The sequence below is a fragment of the Lutra lutra genome, chromosome 3 (genome assembly GCF_902655055.1).
Source record: "Lutra lutra chromosome 3, mLutLut1.2, whole genome shotgun sequence".
Taxonomy (NCBI): Eukaryota; Metazoa; Chordata; class Mammalia; order Carnivora; family Mustelidae; genus Lutra; species Lutra lutra.
The window spans coordinates 174,719,134-174,735,567 of NC_062280.1; the positions used below are offsets into that span (position 1 = coordinate 174,719,134).

A 16,434-nucleotide genomic window follows, 5' to 3' on the forward strand; every position below is an offset into this window, starting at 1 on the left:
TATTTCATGAAATAAAAATAAGCAAAATAATAGTTTTATCAAATTTCACAGAATATTTTAATGCTAAATCCAGCATAATAGGCTAACTTTTATGAGCATCAAAACGTATAGGCCCATTTCCCTATATGATTTTACCATGAAATATTTGGGGCAAATCCAGAGTTTAAAATAAAGTCTTGGGGTGCCTGGGTGGCTCAGTCATTAAAAGTTTGCCTTTGGCTCAGGTCATGATCCCAGGGTCCTGTGAATGAACCCTGCATCGGGTTCCCTGCTCCGCGGGAAGCCTGTTTCTCCCTTTCCCATTCCCCCTGCTTATGTTCCCCCCCTCTCTCTGTGTCTCTGTCAAATAAATCTTAAAAAACAATTAAATAAAGACTTTATGTACTCAGTGCAAATTATCTTACTATAAGTTATACACTTGATAAATTTTGATAATCAGTTTGTATGTCTATATATATATCTGTTGATATTGACGATGAGAAGTAAGATGATGCTAAGTATTTGAACAAAATGATGAGCAAGTTTCGACTGAAATGTGAAGAATTTAAAATTGTTCATTCAAGCAATATAAAATATTCTAGTTTCTATAGTCAGATAACATAAAGATGTGCTTAAAGAAGGTTAAATATTTTAACATAGGTAATATTTAGGAACTTGCATCAATTCACTGAGGCATATTTCTTTCTTTTCCCACTTAACCCACTAACTCTTTCTATAAAAGGAAAGAATTTACATCGAATACATGTTCTTCCTGCTGGATTTAAAGTTTTTTGAACCGCAGGAAAGCAGCACACTTTTTAGATGACCCTGATAATTGGCTCATGTAATGACAAATTCAGTGATATGCATGCCGTGAAATCTCTGTTTCTTGGACTAACAGCAGAGAAACCAGAGGCTCCAGGTATCTGGTATATCAAGAAGATTAAATATTTGCAAAGCTCAATAGAAACTAGGGATTTTGAGAAATTTGTATATACATATGAGTTTGTGTATTTACTTTGTTAAGAATCTTCAAACAAACACAAATACACAGCAAGGTTCATAGACTTAAAATTGGTTTTAAAAATCTGTGTTACTTCTTGGATTTCCTGTATACCTGTTCATGACTGTCTTGAATTTGCTGAGATAGCAGTATTTACCAGCAAGTCCAACATGTTTTTTTCCAGTTGCACTATAATGTTGATCTCGTTTGGACTGATTTACTAATTCATCCAACGCATTATGCTGACTTTTGTAAAATGATCATTACTTCATATTGCCAGTGAATTTTTTTTTTAAAGATTTTATTTATTATTTATTTGACAGAGAGAGATCACAAGTAGACAGAGAGGCAGGCAGAGAGAGAGAGGGAAGCAGGCTCCCTGTAGAGCAGAGAGCCCGATGCGGGACTCGATCCCAGGACCCTGAGATCATGACCTGAGCCGAAGGCAGCAGCTTAACCCACTGAGCCACCCAGGCGCCCTTGCCAGTGAATTTAAAAATGTGTTAAAAGGAAATCTTTGAGATGTGTTAGTTTTGAAAGTTAATGTATGACATTGATTTATAGGCAGGTGTGTATTCAAATGTGTTTATGATCACATTTCTCATAAAATAATGTGCAATATTGCTGATTAAGTAACAATTTAAATAGGTTGTTTTTAGTGTCTCTAACTACCACTCATTGAAGAAATCTCATAAAAGTCTCTTCAGCACATCAATTTAATTATCACATATTGATCAAGCCAGTCTCCTTTGGAATTAAAATCTATTCCATGTGCAAAACAGTTATGTAAGTGATGCCTTAAAGGAGCAACTCGAAAAGGGTCATATTAGGACCCTATTAAATATTTGCTTGAATTATTTTTCAAAACATGATAGGTTATGTAAATGTCCCAAAATGTTTTTAAAAAGTCTTTAATTTTTTTTTCCAAAGACTTCTTTTATCAAAGCCTGGATTCAAGTTTGAATGTTGAATGGGACTTAGTACTGGAGAAGAAAAATAACTTTTTTTTTTTTTTTTTTAAATAGAGGCAACATTCTAAGTAAAAGCTCAGGAGTGGGAAGTAATAGCAGGGTCTTTGTAGTAAATATTAGTAAAACTGACATAGCTAAAAGTGGAGTGAAATGAGTATGGAGAAGCAGATACCGAATTTAAGATGGATAATAAATGACCAGCATATTCAAATGACAGATTATGTACTTTTAACATTATTTTATGACTGTGAAAGATAATTTGATCATTTGAAATGGGAAAATAAAATTATTAGAATTCCAGCCACAGTCTGTAAAATGGACTGATGGATGAGCAAAAGACAGCCAGAAATAGCACACATTTGTTTTTTATCACACCAAACTTCCTTCTGCCCAGAATTTTTACTTTATCTATCTTAAGTTGGCATTATGAGATATATGCAGATATAATACTATTTAGGGGGTTTTAGGAATTCTGAGGCTATTTGTGTATATTATAGAATTAAACAAATGAAAAAACATATATTTATATTGTTGGTTCCAGAATTTCCTTGTATGTAAAGGAAGTGATGCATAAGGGGAGGCAGGGAAAAATCCTGCTACTGTAGAGTAGAATTAAAACTATCCATACAGTTCTAAAAACCTGTGAATTGTTTACTGAAAGAACCTAGAAATGATGATAGTCCACTATGATGAAAAACCATAGTACACAGATCTTAACTTCTTTTATTTTTTGAAATATTTTTATTTATTTATTTGAGGGAGAGATTGAGAGTAGGGTCAGAGAAGAGGGAAAAGCAGGCTTTCTGCTGAGCAGCAAGCTGAATGTGGGGCTCGATCCCAGGACCCTGAGATCATGACTTGAGCCGAAGGTAGACACTTAACAGACTGAGCCAGCCATGTGTCTCCACAGATCTTAATTTCTAAGTAACATTTCTCATGAAAAGGAACAAGGGGACTTGAGTAAAATGGCTAATTTCAAAATTGAGTTGGGGAAAATATGTGAAAAACCAGCAATTTGTTTTTGAGAAAGGAAGAAAGATTGTGTGTGTGTGTGTATGTGTGTAATACATATATTCATTTACTATTTTATACTTTCATGGTCACTTATATTTATGTGTTTAACTAAATGTTTAATTGAGTTGAAAAAGAAAAGATAATGTGTGTATACATATGGTTGGTATACTCCGTATATCATGTTAGGATGGAATCTTGGAACTGAGAATATTTTGGTCTTCTCACCATTTAGGCATTAGACCCTGTGATTATGTCTGTCAATCTTAGGCAGTGTTTCATGTTCCTCCAAATCTGCACTCAATATCACAAGAACTGACCAGTATGAATTTCCCTGGCTATTGATCACAGTCACCCAGTTAACACGTCATAGAGGTCACATGTTCCTTCAAATGATATGTAACATTTTGTAATTTTTATTTACAAGGTTAATGCCTTCTATTAAAGATATTCGATCTGCTGCAGTATTGTAATAAAAAATTCCCATATTTAAATCCATATATTAAAGTGTGTGTAATTGGTGCTGAATAAATAAAACATAATAGTTTCAAAAGAGAAAATTCTGAAGGGCCTCCTAGAACAAATGATAAAGGGGCCGTAACAAGCTAAATTATTCTGCTACTACTTTGATGGTTCTTAACTATCCTTTCTCTTCCTTTAATGCATATTAGAAGGCAACATGTTCTATTGTGGGGAAAATTATATTTCTTTTAAATCTGTGATATTCAATATTGTTCCCATAAGGTTGAACTAGACATTCTTTTTCTCCTGTTCCACAGGTTATTCTATGTGCCAGTAAAATAAAAATCTGGAAAGTCAAATGCTTTTACTTAATTTTTATTATTTTAGGACTCAAGGACCCAATGCTATTGGGAAATGGATACTGGTACCTGAACATACTATTTTATCTTAGCTAAAGTGGTGCACATGTGTGCACACAACAGAAAGAAGCGGGTTGGGGAAGAGGAAGAGGAAATAAGTGGAGGCACACCTGGAGAATATAAGTAAATCTAATCTCTGTATTGCATGACTGGAATACTGTAGATCTGGGCTAACTTGAGTTTCTGTGAATATTTTAAGATCTAATCTAGAGTTAGGAATTAATTACATAGGGATAGGCTTATATTAATCATGTTACAACGATTTTCAGATGGTGTAAAGTGATTCCTCTTTTCAGTCTTAGCTCTCTTATCTCTTCAAACAAATGGGTGTGTTCTAGGGCTACTGGCTATTAATACCTACTTCTCAGATTTAAAAAAAGAGAAAAAATGATTAGACTTCACTTAACTTCTGACTCTTCTATTTTTTATTTTTTATTTTTTTAAAGATTTTATTTATGTATTTGACAGAGAGAGATCACAAGTAGGCAGAGAGAGAGAGAGAGAGAGAGAGGGAAGCAGGATCTCTGCTGAGCAGAGAGCCCGATGCGGGACTCGATCCCAGGACCCTGAGATCATGACCTGAACCGAAGGCAGCGGCTTAACCCACTGAGCCACCCAGGCGCCCCAACTTCTGACTCTTTTAAATGGAAGTGATAGTTTTTTTTTTAATAAAACATTTTCATTGTATCATGTACAAACGTGTCAAAATAATTGAAAAATTTGCTGATTGTGAAATATATAGTTTTAGAATATCAGGACTATAACAATGTCAATAAAAATTATTATAATCACTGTTCTTAACAATACCTGTCCCCAGGGGAAGTTAGTTAACAAAAGCCTAATCTACTTGGTTATTATCATAGCATAACTTATTTAAGGGAAAGGGAAAAACCCAAATCCAAGCTACTTTAGCCATCCTGTCTTATCCAAGAGGGAAGAAAAAAACTGGGAAACACACGAAGTTGAGTCCAGAGACATAGGCTAACTGAAAGACTGAGAGCATTCCATAGGGCTACAAAATAGTTCCCTCCTGACACATCCCCAACACAGTATTGAGCCCATATATAGTAACTCTTTTTACCCAGTAAGTCATGCTCTGCTATCATGAAAAAAAAAAAAAAAAAAAAAAAAAAAAAAAAAAAAAAAAACAAAAAAACAAGGTTTACCAAAAGGCAAAAAAACACAATTTCAAGTGGCAGAGTAACTGTTAGTACCATGCATGACAGAGATGTTAAAATTATCAAATTGGATATTTAAAACAACAATGTTTAAACAACTATGATTAAAATGCCATAGACACTCTAATGGATAAAGCAGACAGCATGCAAGAACAGACAGGAAACATAAGCAGAGAGATGGAAATTCTAAGAACCAGAAAGAAATGGTGGAGGTAAAAAAACTCTGCAGTAGAAATAAAGAATGCCTTTCGTGTGTTCATCAGTAGACTGGATACAGTTGAGGGGGAAAATAATCTGAGATGGAGGGTATATCAATAGAATTTTCAAGTGAAATGAACAAAGACTGAAAATAATGAAACAGAAGATCCAGTAACTTTCAGACAGCTACAATAGGTGTAACAAATGCGTAATGGGATACCAGATGAAAAGAAAAAAAGGGACAAAAGACTTATTTGAAACATTTCCCTAAATCTCAGACACTAAACCACAAATTAAGAAAATGAGAACACTAAACGTGACAAATTTTAAACTACATTTTAACTAAACGAAAATGAAAATACAGCTTAGGAAAGCTTATGAGTTACACGAAAAGCAGTACTTAGAGTAAAATTTATAGCATTAAATGTGTATATGAGAAAACACAGGAAGTTCTAAAATCAGTTATCTAAGATTCCACCATAGGAAACTATAAGAAGAGCAAATTTCGTCTAAACTAACCAGAAGAAAATAAATAATAAAAATTAAAGCAGAAATCAATGAAATAGAAATAAGAAATAAATAGGGGAAATCAAATTGGCACTTTGAAGAGATCAATAAAGTCATTAAGTCTTGAACCAGGCCAACAAAGAAAAAAGAAAGAAGACACAAATTACTAGTATCACAAATGAAAGAGGGTGCATCACTATACATTCTATTAACATTAAAAAGATAACAAAGACATATTGTGAACAACTCTATGCCTATAAATCTGATAACCTAGGTGAAATAGATGAATTTTTTTTTTAAGATTTTATTTATTTGGCAGAGAGAGACAAAGCAGAAACAGGGGGAGCAGGAAAAGAAGATGCAGACTCCCCAGTGAAGAGTGCAAAAATGCTTAACAAAATATTAGCAAATTGAATCCAAGTATATATAAATTACATACTGTAGACATCTGAGATTTATCTCAGGTATATAAGTCACATTCAACATTTGAAAATCAATTAATATAATCATCATATCAAGCTAAAAAAATTCATATGATCATATCAATATAAGCTGAAAGACATTTGACAGTATACAACACTCACTCATGACAGAAACTCTCAGCAACTTACTAAAATATACAAATAACTCTTAAAACTCTACAATAAGAAGACAACTTGATTAAAATTTGACCAAAGACTCTAGCAGACCCAAATGGCAAATAAGTTTGTGAAAAGAAGTTCAATACTGTATGCTATCAGGGAAATGCAAATTAAAATGATAAGATACCATTCCACACTACATATATTAGAATGGCCAGAACATGGAGTACTGTCAACACCAGTCGCTGACAAAGATATGGAGCAATAAGAACTCTCATTCATGGCTGTTAGGAATACAAAGTGGTACAGCCACTCTGGAAGACCTTAAGGTGGTTTTTCACAAAGCTAACCACACTTTTATCACTCGATCCAGCAATTGTACTACTTGGCATTTACTCAAAGGAGCTGATACTTATGTCCATTCAAAAACCTGCATTTGTTTATAGGAGCTTTATTCTTACTTAGCCAAGTTTGTAAGCAAACAAGGTATTCTTCACTGAGCCAACAGATAAACTGTGTTGTATCCAAGTAATGGAATATTATACTTTGCTAAAAAGAAATGAGCTATCAGGCCATAAAAAGACACAAAGGAAACTTAAATGCATAATACTGAGTGAAAAAAGCCAATATGAAAAGGTTATATTCAATATGATTCCAAATACTGTGTGACTTTCTAGAAAAGGCAGAACTATTGACACCATTAAAAGATCAGTGGTTGTCAGGGGTTAGGGAGGAGGGAGAAATGAATAGATGGGAGACAGAAGATTCTTAGATCAGTGAAAATACTTTGTCATAATAATGAATACATTTTATGCATTTGTCCAAACTCAAGAAATGTGATACCAAAGCAAACCCATTATTTAAGCTATAGACTTCAGGTGATAATTATGGGACAATGTAGGTTTACCAGTTGTAACAAAAGTACTATTCTAGTGGTGGATGCAGAAAATGGGGGAGAAAATATATATGTAGGAGTAGAAAGGTGTATGAGAAATTTTTGTACTTCTCTTCAGTTTTGCTGTGAACCTAAAAGTTCTCTAATAAAATAAAGCGCTATTTTAAAAAGTATACTAATTAAAAAATTCATTTCATTACACATTTCTGAAATATCTTTACTAAATATTCAGTCATTTTTGTACTTACATAATTATGATAAGGGTCTTCAGGGCAAGACAGTTTAAATTGCTTTCAATTTATTAAGGCCAATTAATGAACATAGAAGGAAAGTAATTAATCATAATTAGGCTATTAGCAATTGTGACAAACAGTACAGTTTACCTCAAATTATCAAGTAAAGGATAAAAGAGAAGGGAGAAAAGAAAATAATCTAGGACTAATTAATGACAATCAGAATGACTTCTCCTGTTAGTACAGTGATACATTAGCTAGGATATAATTTTAGTATATAGTAGAGGATAAAATTTGACTGTGGCTTAAACAGAATTGAATTTATTTTCTCCAGTGTAATATCCTGGATTTAACCTGTAATAGCCCTTTTAAGGTTTGTAAGAGATCTCTATAGCAAAATGCGATCTAGTGCTTTTCCACCTCCTGTCATGATGCTGTTTGGGTTTTAGCGTGATGTCTACATCTGCATTTTACAATTTTACAAAATGGAACTATGTTAACCATATTCCAGGAACCTGGATAAGTGAGAGAGACATGTTTTATATCCTTGATAAAAACAGCATGGAAATTGTATACATCATTTTTAACATAAATATATCTCATGCATTATTTGAATATACTTATATTAAAATATTGGAATAATACGTTTGTTGCTTATCTGAAATTCCTGCATTTTATTTGGTCACTGTATTCATATCCCATTAACCAGAATTTAGTCAAAACTCAACTAGTTTTAAGGAAGACTAAGAGGTGTGAGGTTATCCCAGATGATCTTGCAGCAAACTATAAATCAGGGGTTCTGTGATTATAGATACTGAAAACAGAACTACAGTTTCTAGAAGTGATAGCTCCTAGGACTGATAATGGCCATTTGTAAATTCAGTGTTTTTTTTTTTTTTTTGTAATAGACATGAAGGAATTAGTGATAAATGAATGAATCTGGCTGGGAAAATATACCCACACTAATTTTTGGTTTCCTATTTTTAAATCCCACTTTCCTTAAAATTTACAGGTTTTTATCACTTAACACTATAAGGAATCCAGATCTATGTCATGAGGTCCTCAAGGCAGACAGCCAGTGATTTGGGAACCATTTAATTCTCGGGTGTTTAACAGGTTTATCTACCCTGTTTTTATATATTGGGCAAATGTGGAACACAAATGTTAGAACAGATATTTTAGTTTCTCATCATACTTACTAAAATTTTAGTTTGTAATTCAACTTTGATAGATACTTTATGAGGAAACACAAACTAATCTACTAAAGAGTCCATAATATTAGTTTTAGCCATGCCATTTAGAGGCTTAGTTGTAGAAAGATTAACATTCAGGTTCTCCCCAAAGTCAGCATGACAGCCCATCTCCCTCTTAAGGCTGAAAACTTTAGTTTTCCAATTTCATTCTTCCTTTTGTGCCAAACTTTGCTTCTGATTCTTCTTAAATTGTTTTAGTCATAATTATGACTGTTATTTCATCATTATTTTTTAAAGGTATGGTCTACAGTAAATTTCACATTATTAAATTCATATTATTTGTTATTAAATTCATATCAAATGTTTTTCATTCCATTTCTGTCATTTAATGTATTTATTCTCTTAATTACTTTTATTAATAAGCACACACACCTTTTGTATTTTTAGAAGAGAAATTACTTTAAGAATATTGAACCTTACTAAGTTAAAGAAGAAGTCCTGAATAATACCAAATACTAAAGTCCTGAATAATGGCAAAATTTTTTCTTCTTAGGATTATTCTACTGATCACCACTCCAGGGATGGCTCATTTAATTAGCCAGCCCTGTCTTTTCCATCTATCAAATTGCTTAAAATATACAATTTACTTATTCGCTGTTAAATTTTTTGTGAAGTAATACTTATTTAAAATGGCAGAATTGGGGCGCCTGGGTGGCTCAGTGGGTTAAGCCTCTGCCTTCGACTCAGGTCATGATCTCAGGGTCCTGGGATCAAGCCCTGCATCGGGCTCTCTGCTCAGCAGGGAGCCTGCTTCCCTCTCTCTTGCTCTCTGCCTGCCTCTCTGCCTACTTGTGATCTCTCTCTGTCAAATAAATAAATTCTTAAAAAAATAAATAAATAAAATGGCAGAATTGAGGGGCACCTGGGTGGCTCAGTCAGTTAAGTGTCTGCCTTTGCCTCAGGTCATGATCCCAGGACTATGGGATCATGGTCCTACATCAGGCTCCTTGCTTAGTGGGGAGCCTGCTTCTCCCTTTAACTCTCCCCCGCTTGTTCTCTCTCTCTCTCTCTCTATCTCTATCTCTGACAAATAAATAAACAAAACCTTAAAAAAAAAAAAAAAAGAAAGAAATGGCTGATGGAATATGTGAAGCAAAAGATATTATTCTTTGGAATATCTTTCAGACCAGACTAGCATGAAACTACTGAAGACCATGAGGGTCAAATATTAAGGATTCAATTTGAACAGGCTTCTGCTGGCATAACATGGAGTGATTTGAGCTTCAGAAAACTAATTTTTTTTTCATTGCAACATAGCCAACCAAAATTGGTTATATTCATAGGTTCCTGAAGATAAAATAGAAATTAATGCCATTTTTACAGAATGATAGAAAACCATTCATTATGTAGACAGTAAAACAAAGAATCAAGCATTTTTCCAGATTTCCCTAGGTCTGCTCTAACCTGGATTCCCAAATAAAAGATGAGGGAAATGTCCTTTTATAAAGACATTTCAAACAGTCAGTGAAAAATAATGATAAAATTAGAATACCACCATTTTTGCAAGCTCCATAAAATAATAGCTTATAGTATTTAAGCCTCAATGGCTGTGGAAATCTAAACAAGAGAGAGAAGCAGATGTCATGTATCATTATGTACTTGCCAACTCTGTCTATAGTCTTGCTAAAAGGGTTGAACTAGAGTCTGATCTATCTCTTCATATAGTTGCCAAGTTGCACGAAATCCAGAGTGCAGAGATATGCGTTAGAACTTCACCAAGATTATTCATCATCAAAACCTGGAGTTTGGAAAACTGTACAGGTCAAACAAAATAGCCAAGTTTCTCCAGAGATAAATTTTAAGAAAATAGAAAAGTTGAAAGGAAAACCTATAAATTAAAAAAAGAGATATGAAGCTATGTTAAAAATTTTAAATGAGTAAGACTAAACTCTAATGTCAGAAGAAGCACATTTGTGTAATAATGTTACTAAAAATGCAATGAAATGAAACTACAAAGTCCAAATAATTGTTAGTTACATTTTTCCCTTAACTTAGTGAGAGCTGCCTTACAATACTTGATTAAGCTATATATTTAAATTGCTTGATTTTATTTTGCTGTATTTTATTTCATAATAAATATATATACATATATGCATATTTAAGATTTATTTACTTATTAGAGCAATAGGGAGTGTGCATGGGGAGGGGCAGAGGGAGAGGAGCAGACTCCACTAAATGTGGAGCCCTATGTGGTGCTCAATCTCAAGACCCTGAAATCATGACTTGAGCTGAAATCAAGATTTGGATGCTTAACTGACTGAGCCACCCAGGGACCCCCATAATGAATATATATTTTAAAGTTATTTTGGAATTCAGTGCTGAAAAACATAAAAATTAATTCTATTTGTTTGATCCATTAAAAGGGATTTACTCTACAAATAGAAAACTGGGGAATAATGTTAAGTATTAAAAGCAGATAAAAAACTTTGCACAGCAAAGGAAAGTCAATGAAACCAAAAGACAACCAAAAGAATGGGAAAAGATATTTGAAAATGATGTATTAGATAAAGGGCTAGTACCCAAAACCTATAAAGAACTTCTCAAACTCAACACCCCAAAAGCAAATAATCCAGTCAAGAAATGGGCAGAAGACATGAACAGATATTTCTGCAAAGAAGACATCCAGATGGCCAACAGACACATGAAAAAGTGCTCAACTGCACTCACCATAAGGGAAATACAAATCAAAAAAACAGTGAGATACCACCTCGCACCAGTCAGAATAGCTAAAATTAATCAGTCAGGAAATGACAGGTGTTGGCGAGGATGCGGAGAAGAGGGAACCCTCGTACACTGTTGGTGGGAATGAAAGCTGGTGCAGACACTCTGGAAAACAGCATGGAGGTTCCTCAAAAAGTTGAAAATAGAGCTACCCTACCCTACTACCCAGCAATCGCACTCTTGGGTATTTACCCTAAAGATACAAATGTAGTGATCCAGAGTGGCATGTGCACCCGAATGCTTATAGCAGCAATATCCACAATAGCCGAACTATGGAAAGAGCCTAGATGTCCATCAACAGACAAATGGATAAAGAAGTGGTGTGTGTACATAAAATGGAATATTTTGCAGCCATCAAAAAACAAAATCTTGCCATTTGCAACGGTGTGGCTAGAACTAGAGGGTATCATGCTAAACGAAATAAGTCAATCAGAGAAAGACAATTATCATATGATCTCACTGATATGAGGAATTTGAGAAACAAGACAGAGGATCATAGGGGAAGGGAGAGAAAAATGAAACGAGATGAAACATAGGAGACAAACCATGAGAGACTCTTATCTCAGGAAAAAATCTGAAGTTTGCTAGGAGGGGAGGGGGATAAAAGGGATGAGGTGGCTGGTGATGCACATTGGGGAGGGTATGTGCTATAGAGAGGGCTGTGAATTGTGTAAGACTGATGAATCACAGACCTGTACCCCTGAAACAAATAATAAATATATGTTAATTAAAAAAAAAAGAGTTGTGGCATGGTTGGTGAGAAAATCATATCAGAGAAATATTAACTCAGGTGAAGTTAGTTGAAGGAGTGATATAATTCATTAGTACGCATATATTTTCAAGTTCATGTGTATATTATTTTATTTTTATATATAAAGTGGGCCAAAGGAAAAATATGTGTCATGAATATGAAGATGCACCTGGAATAGGCACATTTTTGTACTTGCATCTTAAACTTGTTAAGAAAAAAAAAAAACACAACACTTTGCTAATATGACTAATTGGAAGTATTTGAGTATTGACTTTTCTGAACGTGTTGGAGAGGATATGGATGAGATAATCTTATTTTAAAAATATATATTTATTTATTTATGGATGAAAGCTAAGACTCTCAAATGCAACAATATGGATTCCTTGATTCCTGTGGGGGATATTCAATATTCTTCTAGTTTTCTTTTGTATACCAGTTAGTTTATGTTGATTCCAAACCCCAACCAGGGTTTTATGAATTTTCAAGTTATTTTCCCTGAAACTTATACCTTCTCACACACAGAGTTTTGAATTATATTTTATATTAGGTTTGTGTTATTTGTGATCTATTTATTTTCTCTAAAGAATATTTACACTGTCTCTGCTGTTATTTCCCATTAGAACTTTAGTGATTTTTTTTAAAGATTTTATTTATTTATTTGATAGAGATCACAAGTAGTCAGAGAGGCAGGCAGAGAGAGAGGGGGAAGCAGGCTCCCCGCTGAGCAGAGAGCCCGATGTGGGGCTCGATCCCAGGACCCTGGGATCATGACCCGAGCCGAAGGCTGAGGCTTTAACCCACTGAGCCACCCAGGCGCCCCAGAACTTTAGTGATTTTTTAAAGTTCAGCTTGAGCATGGAATGCCAAAGACATGTTTTTATTCAGAAAATGTTTAAAAAGAAAGATAAAAAAATCTACATCTCACAGTTACTCCATATGTTAAGGGCATTGTTAAATAACCAACATTCAACCAAATAAATTTTAAAGATCTAATTAAGTTTTATTGAGTGATTCATGAATCAGATACCATCCCATCTAACAATACAAAAAAAGCTTCAAAGGCTGCAGAAAGGCAACAGTTTTTAAAAGCAGGACTAGGAAGACATTATTGAAAAAAGGATTGTGTGGGGTGAGATTACCTTTCTTTGAGAGACAAAGGATTTATTGAGGTTAACATAATCTTCCATTGGGAATTAAGCTAGCTTTTAAATCTTGGTGAACTTAGCATAAGTGACTTTATTCTGGATTGATTGATTGATTTACCAGAATTAAAGTGAGAAATAGAGTTGATAGGGAGAAACATTGGACAATACAGACTATTTAATGAAAGATTAAGGTGAATAAATTGATAAAATGAAATTACTTTGAGATGTTGAAGAAAAACTGAGAAAGCTTGTTACACAGTAAAGCTTTGACCCTAAGAATATTTTGTACTAAGAGTGTACATATTGATCAGTATTAAAATAAATAGAGTACATTTCTTTTTTCTTGTTCAGATACCACCATTAGCATTAGAAATACCAATTAGATATCTAAGACATTCTTAAAACTCAAGTTGATATCTCATTTGCATATAAATAAAATCACTTGTGTCTAAGGTTATATCAGTCTGTGGGAGATTAGTTGTTTCTCATAATTTATTTCCACTGTTTATTCAGGCCATTTTATTGGACCCAGATATTTCGTGCATTCTAGCATGAGTCTTTAAAGTGCAAAGACAAGAAGGACTATAGCAGTAAATTTGTTGTTCAGACATTCTCTCATTTACCTTTATTCCAGCGGGTCTGCACTCAAGCCTAGGAATGGTGGCTTTAATTTGAAACTTTTGGTGGCTTTAGTTTGAAACTTTCTTTAATTGAAATCTATCATGAGGATAGATGAAACTGATAGTAATTATTTTATTAATTTGAACATACAGTCTAATTCCAGATTTATTATTAATTATTTATTATAAAATATATTTTTACAGAAATCTGTGCCATAGTATCGTAAATAGGCTATTGAATTCAAGGGATGAAATTTAATATCTCAATGTGTCTAAGACTGATTATATAAATTCATATTAAGGGGACCATATAGTTTTTCTATGGCAGCTGTAACAAATTACCACAAATTTAGTGTTTGAAACAACACAAACTGTTCTCTTATAGTTCTGGAGGTCACAACTATTCCTCCTTGAGACTCTAAGAGAGAATCACATCTTATGTCATTTCTAGCTTCTAGAGGCCAGCTGCATTCCATGGCTTGTAGTCTTATCCTCTACTTCAAAGCCAGTGTAGTATCTTTCAATTTCTCTCTTTCTTTCTACTTCCATTGTTAAATCACCTATTCTTGGACTCCCATACTCTTGCCTCCCTCTTACAACTACCCTTATTTATTTTTTTTTAGATTTCATTTATTCATTTGACAGACAGAGATCACAAGTAGGCAGAAAGTCAGGCAGAGAGAGGGAGGAAGGGAAGGAGGCTCCCCACTGAGCAGAGAGCCTGATGCAGGGCTTGATCCCAGGACCCTGAGATCATGACCTGAGCCGAAGGCAGAGGCTTTAACCCACTGAGCCACCCAGGTGCCCCCATTTCTCTTATTTTTAACTTCTTATATTAGTGTGGTAAATTGGTTACATTTGATAAGCCAATGATGATACATTTACTGCAGCCCATAGTTTGCATTATTATTCACTCTTTGTGTTGTACATTCTAGGGATTTTGACAAATGTATGATGTCATATAGCCATCATTTCTCTCTCCCCCTTCTCGAAAATTCTTCCTCTCTTCTTTAATTCCTTCAACTAATTACCTATTTACTGAGAACTCTGCCTTTAACAAAATATAGGTATTAAGAGCAAATAAAAGTAAGACAAAGTCTGCACCAAACTAACTCAAATGTTTATATAAGAGAGAAACAGAGAACAGAGAAAATTCCGTGTTGCAAAGTAAAAAACATTTGCCATGGAAACACAATAAAGGCAGACAGCTTACTATTTTTGGTCAGCTCAAAAGTTAATGTTTCAATAATTTGAAAGATTAGGGCGTATGCTAGAAAGTAAAATATCATTTGTTGCTCACCGGGGAGGGGAGGGATGTTTGTCCCTCAGAAGAGAGGCAGGAACTGTGCCTGGAGAGATATACTAAAGTCTGGTAATGGGGGCACCTGGGTGGCTCAGTGGGTTAAGCTAAGCCTCTGCCTTCGGCTCAGGTCATGATCCCAGTGTCCTGGGATTGAGCCCCTCATTGGGCTCTCTGGTCAGCAGGAAGCCTGCTTCCCCCTCTCTCTCTGCCTGCCTCTCTGCCTACTTGAGATCTCTGTCTGTCAAATAAATAAAATCTTAAAAAAAAAAAAAAGTCTGGTAATGAAAGGTATTAAATGCTATATACAAAGTTATTCGAGTGGGCAAAGTTAACACTATCAAAGGCAATTGGCTGGTGATTTGAGAATGAAAAATGTTAGGTGGTTACAAATGTCAAAGGAAAGAAGGAGGGGGGTGTTTCACCAATCTTAAAAAAGCAAATTTTAAACTAAAGTATAACAACACACAAATGTTTTTGAAAATATAAATTTAGACAAAATGTTTGTACAATTCAGTTGAAATGCCTTATTTTCTATATAAAACTTGAAAATTCTGACACATCTAGTGTGAATGTCATATTTCTAATAACATAGCCATATCACACTCTGCTATTAATAAGAATTTTATGAACTTGGGGTGCCCAGGTGGCTCAGTCTTAAGTGTCTAACTTCATCTCAGGTCATAATGCCAGGGTCCTGGGATGGAGCCCCTGAATCGGGCTCCCTACTCAGTAGGAAGTGTGCTTCTCCCTCTCCTCCTACCCCTCCTTGTATTCCCTCCCTTGCTGTGTCTCTACCAAATAAATAAATAAAATCTTAACAAAAAAAAGAATCTTATGAAAAATTGGCACTATATAGACGTCTCTATTTAAAATTTATAAGATAATATATTCAATGACCTTTTCAAGTAAACCTATATCCTTACAGTTCATGGCAGTTTGGGGGAAATTTCTATTCACTTGCCCCAGATTTATACATGGAAAGTTTTGTTCCAATCAGCTCATTTTTTGGACTTTATATTAAATCTTTCCTAGTTCCTGACCTGACTGGTGTGTTATATATTGTTTCATGTTCCTCTAGGTGGACCCCATCTAATAAACAACTACAAACAATGGAGATATATTTCTCTTTTGTTTTTCCTTTACTCCACTCCATTTTCAGGAAAACTGCAAAAATATACCCAGTCTCTTACACCAAGAGTTTCCT

General features: G+C 34.3%; 1 long non-coding RNA gene across 1 annotated transcript in view; it reads left to right on the forward strand.

Annotated features, from left to right (window-relative positions):
• LOC125094739 (uncharacterized) overlaps positions 1 to 16,434 on the forward strand; it is a 687,251-nt gene that overhangs the window by 180,381 nt on the left and 490,436 nt on the right. The window lies entirely within an intron of this gene.